This window comes from Vulpes vulpes, chromosome 15 (genome assembly GCF_048418805.1).
Source record: "Vulpes vulpes isolate BD-2025 chromosome 15, VulVul3, whole genome shotgun sequence".
Lineage (NCBI taxonomy): Eukaryota > Metazoa > Chordata > Mammalia > Carnivora > Canidae > Vulpes > Vulpes vulpes.
In genome coordinates this window covers 71,020,634-71,031,357 of record NC_132794.1, presented here as the reverse complement: position 1 = coordinate 71,031,357, position 10,724 = coordinate 71,020,634, and positions in this window count along the sequence as shown.

The window sequence follows — 10,724 nt, the reverse complement described above, 5'->3', positions numbered from 1 at the left end:
TGGGTGCCTAGCATGGTATTTCGGTGATATCTCACTATTACAGATGGTTCGAGGAGGTTAGGAAGGAAAGGTGACTATGGGCAGCAGCAGAGCCTTGGGAAGGGGAGACTGCAGATAGATCATTAATGGTAGAGCCTAACCGCCCCCTTGAGGAGTGGGGTCATCCTCTCTGCAGAGATCAGATCCCAGGATGCCCTCTGGACCTTGATCCTTTAATCCAGGCTGTCTTACCAATGAGGACTCCATTCAGCCCATTCAGGGGGGTCTGGACACCCTCTCAAGACAAAACCCAGACCCTGCTTGCTCGTGTTCACCTTGCTCCAGCTACATCTTGGTAGTTCCCTTGCTCCTGACTGCCAGGAGCTTTCTATTTCCCTGCCTGGCATGCTCCCACTGGATGTGGCCACAGATCTGGTACCTTCCACCCCTGCACCCCCCCCCCATTCTATCCCCACAGAAGTCCTACGAGGAAGGTTCTCTATACCCCACTTCAGAAGGAAGGTGAAGGGACAAACACCACTCACTCCCTAAGTCATCTCATCCAGTCCCAAATATGGCCTCATACCATCTATATGGCCTCAAATATCATCTACACCAAGGGCTCCCCAATTTCTCTGCTCAACCCGACCTCTCTCCTGAACTCCAAACTCTTATATCTAACTGCTCTCATGGTTCTACAGAGTATCTAGAGGGATCAGAGAGCCAGAAAGAGATCTGCTAACCTCATTTGTCTCCCCTCAAGGGGTCATTTTTTTTTTTTTTTCCTCCATAGAATGTGAGAGCTGGAAAGGAGCCCAGCGGCCATCTGGTCAATCTCTTCCATTTTTATAGATGAGGAAACTGAGTCCCAAGAGAGGAAGTGACTTGCCTAAGGTCACATTCAGGATCAAGCATCAGGGCTCCATGTGCTGCCCAGAATGTGGGGAGAGCAGTGTTCAGCCCAAACACCCAATATGACCCCATCATCTTCCTGTTTGAAATCTTTCAGTGGCTTCCTATTGCTTTGTCACAGTAAAGTCGAAATTCCTTAGAAGGACAGAGAAGTCCCTGCTACCTCGGCCAGCTGCACCTCCTACACTCCCAGGGGTCCACCCATACCAAATCACTAGCGTGTCCCTGGAAAGGCCCTAGTGTCCCTCGACACCTGCAGACCTTTACACAGACTCATCTTTGCCTAAATACTTTCCCATCTTCTTTACTTGGGCAGCCTTTACTCAATCTTTGTTTCAGCTTAGATGTTCCATCCTTCAAAAAAACCTCTAAAAGCTTCCCCTCAGTCTGGCGCAGGTCGCCTCTCAGTCCCCACAGCGCCTTGTCACCCACATGGCGTTGTATTTGTCTGGTCTTTAGCTTCTCTACATCTCTAGAGATTCTAAAATTCATGCCTTAAAGTGTAAGGGGAGTGATGGGGTAAATCACGACTGGTGTTGTTTTAGAATTAAACCAGTAAAGGCAATGTCAGCTCCAGAGAGGACTGGGGAGCAATCAAGGTTCAGAATCAAGCACGCCCAGGCTCACATCCCAGCTCGGCCGGTCCTTAGTTGTGGGATCCATGATTCCTTACTTGTAAAATGAGGCAGTAATCATTAGTCAGGGCCAGTCCTGGAACGGCGCTAGTAGCAGGATGAACGTAATGTGGAACCCAGTTGAGCGCTCACCAGAAAAGAAAGAAGCAGTAGCAAGTGGGAAGACCAGGCTTTGTTTGCAAAGGGTAGGGGTTACCAAGCCTTTCTTCAAAGTGCCTTTCCCCCTCTGTGTTCTAGACTCTCTGCATCTTTGGTCTTCTGTCTCTATGTCAATCTCTCTAAACCCCTGCTCACCTCTTAGCTTTTGGCTACTAGAATATTCCCTGACCTCCTCTCCTACCTTCCCCTGCCATAAAGATTGGCAGGGGGTCATCCAGCTGGGTGGGGCTGTGGCTCTTAGGGGAGGAGACTTGTGACTGGAGGGAGGCCCCATGAGAGACATCCTGGGGATTGTCCCACCCTTTGCCTGTCTCTGTGCCTGGTGGCCTTGTCACATGCCTGCTGGCTGTGCCTCCAGACCCAGACCCTGGGTTCCTCCTGACCCTAACCTGGCATCTTCTGAGTGGAAACACTGGCCATCTCTCACGGAGCCTTGGCCTCCCAGGCAGTAGACTCAAGTCCAGACTGCATTTTTGTCTCTCTAGTCTTAACTGGGAGGTGACTGCCCACCAGGTCGCCTATCTCACCACTGGCCCAAGCCAGGGCAGGCCCTCCACCACCAGTCCTCAGGGCTCAGTACAGCCTCACCTCTTCTGTGAAAGCTTCTCCATACTCTGAGTCTTCACTCAACCCCCTTCTTTGAACTCTTAAAAAGCCCTTTTCTGTCCTAGGTATAATTTGCACTCATCATCTTAGTCCTGAGTTATATGCTTCACAAATCAATCTTTTTTTTTTTTTTTTTGCATAATATGGTAAAAAAAAGAAGGTTTTCTTTATAGTCAACAAATCCCAGGTCTGCTGAGGGACTAAGGCAAATGACTTCACCGTTTTGGGCCTCAGTTTGTGCAATCTGTAGAATGGGATAATAGTTAACTTTTCTGATGGGGCTAGCTGTAAGGATTAGATGGATTATCACATCAAGTGCCTAGCCGAGAGCCTGCCATATGCTAAGGTGATCGATAAATGGCAGTATCTATTGTGTGGGGAGGCAGATATTTAGACAGCTGGCTTCAAGTGTGCTCCACCACTTTCCAGCTTTGGGATCTTAGTCAAACTTCTTAAACTTTATAAGCTTCGATTTCCCTACCTGTGAAATTGGTCCCTCATTTGTGACCAACAGTGTCTAGTTTTAAAGGTAAAGACACCAAAGCACCAATGGGTTGAGAGACTCGCCCCAGATTTCACAGCCAGCAGGTGTCAAGTACAGCATACAAAGGCTCTAGAGCCTGCTTGCTTGACCAATACCACAAAATGGTGCGAGTAACAGAGGCCCCAGAATGAGGAAGTGGAGAGGAAGGAGCTGTCATTTCTGCTGGGGGAGCCTGGGGGGATGGAAAAGCTTTAAATAGAAAGTGAAAATTGCTCTGGTCCTGGACAGATGATGTGTGTGGCTAAGCTGAGAATGAGGTTAGAAAGTCATCCCAGATGGTTGCACAACGGTGTGAATGTGCTTAATGCCATAGAACTGTACACTTCAAAGTGGCTGACATGGTAATTCATTGAGTAACTAATTGAAAAGAAAAATTTAACTTATAACATATTAAAAATAATTGACTATGGCGATATACATTTTCTGTGAACATGCAAGAAATGCAGATCATCAAGAAAAAAAATAAGTGGGGGCACCTGGGTGGCTCAGTGGTTGAGCGTCTGCCTTTGGCTCAGGTCGTGATCCCAGGGTCCTGGGATCAAGTCCTGCATCGGGATCCCCACAGGGAGCCTGCTTCTCCCTCTGCCTATGTCTCTGCTTCTCTCTGTGTGTCTCTTCTGAGTAAATAGATAAAATCTTAAAACAGAGGCAAACAAACAAAAAAAAGAGGGATAGAGTGGGAATAAAACCTGGATTGGCTGGGACCCCTGGGTGGCTTGGTGGCTTAGCGTCTGCCTTTGGCTCAGGACATAATCCTGGGGTCCTGGGATCCCATCCTGCATTGGGCTCCCTGCAGGGAGCCTGCTTCTCCCTCTGCCTGTGTCTCTGCCTCTCTCATGAATAAAAAAATAAAATCTTAAAAAAAAAACCAAAAAACACCTGGATTGGTTACTTGGAACTTGAAACTAGAGGGCCTGAAAGGAAAACCATTAATTATGCCAGAAAATATGGGCTAAAGGGAAATACCCTATCTTTTTTTTTTTTTTTTTTTTTTTTTTTTAGATTATTTATTTACTAATAAGGGCTGAGGTTCCTGGTAGCCAAGACAAAAAGAGAAACACATAAAGGCCAAGAGCTTCACGTCTTACAAAGGACTGAAGCCGCACATGCTTTGGAGCCCAGCTCCCCAGTTTGAGTCCTGGCTCTGCCCTCTATTGCTTCTGTTGCTTTGGCAAATTAGTTAACCTCTTCGTGATTCGGTTCCTCTGTTCCTAAAACAGGAGAAATAACAGTGCCTACTTCATACGGTTGTTAAGAGAATTAAATGAGCTCATGCATGTAAAGCCCTTAAATCAGAGCCTGACACCTTGTGAACTCCCAATAAAACTTAGAAATCGTTGTTATCAACACGTTTTCCTGGCCGAATTTTAAGATGACTTTATCTTGAGGTTTCCTGAGGCAAAGAGCTCGGCGGAGCAACATAAGAGATAGTATTCTCAATAAAAATGTGACAGTACCCATGGCTGTTCTCAGTAAGCAAGCCTGCGTCTGACGTCTCCTGGAAGGAAGCCAAGGGCAAGCAAAGGGCTCTAAGAGAGAGCCAGCGCTCCCATCCCATCCGGGCCCAGACGCCCCCACTGCCTGACATGCTCCAGGAAAGCCGCTGGGAAATGCAGAGAACATTTGCACCCCCTTCCTGCTTGCCCTCTCTCTCCCTGTTCCACTCATCCTCTCGGCCTGGCTTTCTGCCCCAGTTGTTTCCTGTTTCCTGAGCATTTATCTCCTGCAAATTCATGCTTTTCTCTTGTATCATCCCCCTGCCGGCAATACTTCTTCCTTCCAGAATCCTCCTGGCAAACTCCTACATGCCCTCCAAAACTCACTTCCCTTCTCTGGCATTCCCTGACTCTCCAAGCTCTCCTCTGCTCCTGGAGGACGCTGCACCGCCCTCTCTTCTGTGCTGAGTGACGGTGATGATGGTGATAAAGATGGTGATGAAGGTGGCCGTGGTTACGATGATGCTGGCAGCTTACCATACTGACCTCTTCTAATGCGCTCAGCGCTATGCTAAGGGCTTTGCCAGTGTTGCTTCCATCGGTTTTTCCAACTACCCTATAAGGAAGTTGCTGTTTGCACCCCCATGTTATAGAAAAGGAAACTGAAGCAGACAATGGCTACGTAAGTTGCTCGAGCCGCACACCTAGCAGCCGAAGAGCTGGGAATCCTACACAGGGAATCTGTTTTCAGAACCAGCACCCACAACCATTATGACAAACTGCTTCCCTGTAGTATTATTTCCATTTTCCTTGTGATGATCATTATTCATTGACGATGGGTCCGTTTCCTTTGTGCTTGGGTCCTCAAGGCCTGGCGCCACAACTAACACCCAGTGAGCATTGAAGAGGTATCTTCTATGGTCCAGGCTAGTAGTTCCCTTCTTTGAAAAGAGTCAACCCTCATTTCCAAGACTTCTTCCTCCCTACTGGACCTCCCAACCACCCCACCCAGTCCTCTTCGGGCTTTATGCTTCTCCAGGAGCACTCCCGGTCCTGTGGTGTACACACGTGCATACACACACGCTGAGAATGCTTCCAGAGCGCCCACCAGCAGCCGCCATAGGGTGAAGCCCTACTATGTGCCAATTAGCATGCTGGCGACTTCAATACCTCATCCCATTCAACCCGCACACAGTTTAATGAGGTGGGCGTAGCCAACCCCACTTCACAGACGAGGAAGCCAAGGCTCAGAGCTGGTAAGGGACCATGCTGGGGTTTGGTGCCAACACTCTCTGGCTTACAAGCCATTCATTCCTCCTTCCATGTTTCCTTATAACGTATCCTGCATCTCTGGATTTCCCACTCCCAAGTCCTTAGCACAGACCTTGGCACACAGTAGGCCTGCACTAAATATTTGCTGAATTGAAATGAAATGAATTAGGGTGTGGGTGGTCCAAGAAAAATGTGCCACGACTCAGGCATTTCAAGTGAAATGCATAGTTTCCAAACCCGGGCCTGGAGAAGCCCGCTAGTTTTGGATGGCCTTGCACAAATGTTGTGTGGGCTTCCTTTTTGCTACTAAATGTCACTGCATTAGTTTCCTAGTTTCATTCTCCTGCCTGGGCTGGGGAGGATTATGCAACCAGAGCCTAGGAATGAGTCATCCTTGGCTCAGCTGCCAAACTGTCCACAATTGCCATGATATGGTACAGTCTTTCTTTTTTTTTTTTTTTTCCAGGCTATTTGTGGGTGGTTTTGTTTAACTTTTACAGTCTTTCTTTCTTTCCTTCTAATTTTGCTTCTCCCTGTCTTTTTATTTGAAGAGATGGGCTAGAGATATGGAAGGATTTAAAACTTTGGCCACTCTGTTTCTGCAAGTCAGTCTATACTCTATGAAAGCCATACAGGGGGGGCACCTGGGTGGCTCAGTGGTTGAGCATCTGCCTTGGGCTCAGGTCATGATCCCAGGGTCTTGGGATCAAGTAGCATCAGGCTCTCCACAGGGAAGCCTGCTTTTCCCTCTGCCTATGTCTCTGCCTCTCTCTCTCTGTGTCTCTGATGAATAAATACATAAAAATAAAAAAAAATCCATACAGCGAAGAAAATCCTTCTGGTGATGATATCATGAGGAGCTGACCTGCAAAGGAAGGTGGATGGATCTCTTTGGGCACATGGGGGTTTCCCTCCACTGGACCAGGTGCTGTCGCCCCCCCCCCCATCCTACCCACAGCCTGCTGGTACACTAGCAGAATTGGCCTTCAGCACCCCATACTATGGCTGTGCCCTTCACGCTCCTTACACGGGCCTGTTCCTGGATCTGTCGCGGCTGGCTGTTTACTTACAGCAGGACCCAGCGGCCTTGAGCCAGGGCAGCTCTGGGGCCGGCCCCCAGCCCTTGCAGGAGGAGAAGGCTGACCCTACAGGGGCAGCAGCTCTGAACCATCCAGGAGGGCAAGGCCCAGTGCTCAAGGTGACTGATAGGTATGTGGCACTTTTGGCGTGCCAGGTGCAGTGCCGGACAGCCAGGCAAAAAGGGTGAGCTGATGTCCAGCTGTCTAAGTGCTTCCTTTATACAGGCCAACCACTCTGTGATCAAGGCAAGTTTGGACTTGTAGGTGAAGCAGCAGATCCACATGTGAGGGGTGGGAAAGACGGAACAGGAGCCGGAATTGGTACCTTTCTAGATGAATAACAGCTACCAGCAACACTCAATCCAGCATGCAAATGGGGGACCGGCAGGCCCTGGGGACCCAGGTTCAGGAAGAATCATCAGGAGCTTTTTAATAAGTTACTATACCACTTGCCATATATGCAAGACTTGATCATTTCCAGGGTGCTTTCTTTTTATTTTTTTTAATATTTTATTTTTTTGACACAGAGAGAGAGAGAGAGAGCACAAGCAGGGGGAGGGGTGGAGGGAGAGGGAGAAGCAGGCTCGCTGCTGAGCAGGGAGGGAGCCCCATGCCGAGCTCTATCCCAGGACCCTGGGATCATGACCTGAGCTGAAGGCAGATGCTCACCCACTGAGCCCAGAGCGCTCTCTGTACATGATCTCCAGTGCTGCTGTAGAACAGGTGCCTGGCAAGCCGAGGCAAAACGAGACCTCCTGTCACTGCCCTGTTCCAGCGCTGGTTTTCCAAACACCCCAGGCTCATTCCCACCTCAGGGCCTTTGCACTGGCTGTCCAGCTTTGGCTTTGCTGGAGCACTCTTTCACTCCTTCCCCAGGTATCTCTCCACAGCACCCCCTCACCTCTCAGGTTTTTGTACAGATATTAGCATTTCAGTGAGGCCTTCCAAGAATTCCCTAAAACTGCATCAGCTCTTCCCCACACACACTGCCTCCCCTCTCCACTAAAATAGTAGCTCCAGGAGGGCAGGACTTTCTCTGTTTCATTCTCTGCTATAACCCCAGTGCTCAGAATAATGCCTGGGGCACATATTAGATGGTCAATAAATATTCCCTGAATGAATAAAGAGGTCTTTAGTACTGCAATCCTAGAGCCAAAGAGCCAGGCTCAGTTTTAGTATCCTGACCCCACTAAGGCCAAGGCCTGGGGCTCTTTGAAGCTGTGGTCTCCAGAAAAAGCTAAATCCTCTTCCCTCTGTCAGCTCTTCTGAAACCCCAGTTTGATAACACAGAGCATCAGTTTATCATGTAGTGGATGACTGCATCTTGAACATCGTGCTAATGGCTTGCTAGTGAGAAAATGGTCACTTAGCCTGTCATCAGAATCAAATGGGGTGAGAGAAGCTTCTTCAAATGCCCAATTTCTCCTAAAGAGAACAGTCACTTTGCAAGAACTAGGCCATCGTGTTATGACCAGCAGGGGTGGCAAGGCCAGGCCCCCTCCTGTGTGTCTGTAGACTGAATGGAGGAACAGGTTTGGAGTAGAACTACTACGTCTTGCTCCTTAGACTTGACTGCCAAGCGCTCTGGAGCTGCAGCCGCCTCGGAGGATGCCGGTTGACCCCTCCGACCGCAAATCCCAGGAGTGAGTTCCTCGGGGATCCTTTATAAAGCTGATTGTTCCCTAAGTGATAGCGCTTTTTAATATCTTCTTTTTGAAGACACTTTTTTTTCCTTAAAAGGAAAGGCTAGCTAATTCTCCCATGAAAGGGTTGTTTCCCTTTGATACCAATGACTCCATGATATTATAGGGGATTATATTTTGATGACCAATATACTTTACCACAGTGTTTTTTTTCTAGATAGAAAAGATAAGCTGGATATATTTATAATTCCTAAGTTTTAAAATGCACCCCCCCCCCCTGCTGTTTTTATTCTCGCAGATTTCCACTGCTGCTACCTTTGTTGGGTTTTTGGAGGAGTCCAGGTATAAGTCAGGTATACCTGAAAACTAGAAAAATAGAAATGTTCCTCTCCCCAATGTTTACTGTGCCCTTGCCGAACAGAAAGCCAACTGAGGCCCCTCCGGCAGCCAACATCAATACTGGGGTGAGCTGAGGCCAGAGTGCCAGCCAGAGAGCGGGCAGGGAGCCCAGACTTGGTCTGCCAGCAAAAGCTGAGTTGGACTAGCTTGGGACTCTGCCAGGAAGGGGGCCACCCACTTCAGGATCTGAGTCTGGAGAGGCTGACGAGGAAGCAAGCCCAGGAAAGTGAGCCACTAAATTCATCCAGGTGGAAGGCCCAAGCTCCTTGCCCCTGTGGGTGTCAGAGGCACAGCTCAGCAACCTTAGAATCAGCAAGCAGAACACAGTGGGGCGCTGTGCATCTCTCAGAGGCCCAGCCCCCGTGATGACATGGAGCCCCCTGATTCTTCACACCACTTGTGAAGGCAAGATGTAAATGTTATTACTGTATATCTGAATGGGTTGGTAGCCATGCCACCTTGCAAAGCAGCACCTGTCAGGAATAATAATACTTCGTCGAATGCTTTGTTGTGTAATGAGCATCGTTCCAAGTGCTTTAAGTACCTTAGATCACTTGTCCTTTAAAGAAAACCATACCTATTTTAAAGCTGAGAAAACTGAGACAGATGGCAAGTGGGTCAGTTGCTCCCGGTGGAGCTGGGCTATGAAGCCAAACACTCTGACTTTATAGTAAGGATTCTCCACCTTGGCCCTTTTGACTTGTCGGGACAAATAAGGCAGACAGTTCTTGGTTGAGGAAGCTAAACTGTGTGCAATATAGAATGCTCAGCAGCATCCCTGACCCCTGCTCACTAGATGCCAGTGGCACCCCCCACCCCACCCCGGGTGTGACGATTCACAGTGTCTTCAGGCATGGCCAATGATCTCCCTTCTCACTGGGAACCGCTGCCTTGCAACCGGAGTCATTCACCGCTAAGCCGTGCCTCAAGAGCCAAGCTGGAGTGCCGGATGGGGTGTGTTATGTGTGATGCATCTAGGAGAGAGACTCAGGGGGGCTGCGCACATCACATCTCCCAAGGGGATCCTCACAAGGGTCCTTGGCTTTTAGTTTTAAAAATCATCTCAAATCAGTTGGGCCCATGGAAACAAACGCATCCTAATACAGCCAACTCTTGCTCCTGTAATATGGGGCAGGGGTAGTGATGGGTTATCTGGTTGGCTGACCACACGGGACATTCCCCTGGACAGGTGACTGATGCATAGAGCAGTGAGAGAGTGCAGAGGGGGGTCAGATTCCTCTGCTGCATTCTGGTCTTGAGTCCTGGGTTCTTCCCTAGTGTTTCTCTGTGAAATCTAGCATGAGGGTCTTGCCTTTTTCTGCCTTGTGAGGTAGGTGACTCTGGCAATGGCTTTGGCCCAAGGCAGGGCAGGACTATTTGTCCCTACTTCTATCATGTTCTTCCTACCGCATACTACCCTGTGAATGTGGGATGTGTCCCCCCCCAATGGGCCTCCCCTCCCTGAGAAGGAATCCATTCTCTCAAACTCCCATTTTACTGTTTGAAGACTGAGGCTGAGTGGCAGGTGGTAAGTTTTCCAGAAGCACACAGATCATTAGTAATTGAAGAAGGACAAAACCCCGGGTCTCCGGATCACCCCCTTCCACCTCTTATTGGTTGGTTCTTCTCGGAATATTGAAGAAAAGCCCAGAAGCTGAACGTTAAGGGGACTTCAAGACACACATGTTTACCGAGGTCCTACTGCATGCGGAGCCCCAAGAGTCATGCTGGGACGTGTAATTCCCAAATTCTGACCTTAAGATTATAGACTGGGGAGGGGGAGGAGCCAGAAGCTAAGCAATTATCCACAGATGAAATGAGAGGAGAAGGAAGGAGGGAGGTACCATGAGGCATGGGCAAAAAAGGTTCCCATTCAGAGTCCAAGGAGCTCTCTGAATCTGCACCTGGATTCTATGCTTTGCAACACAGGTAGAAGGACAGGGTCCGGGGACAGGCGATGGCCCCATTTGAGGCCTGCGATTTGAAAGGCGCACGGGCTGTCCAGGGGCGAGCCAGCTGGCTAGGCCAGCAGCTCTGGCTGAACTCTGAACTGGAGATGG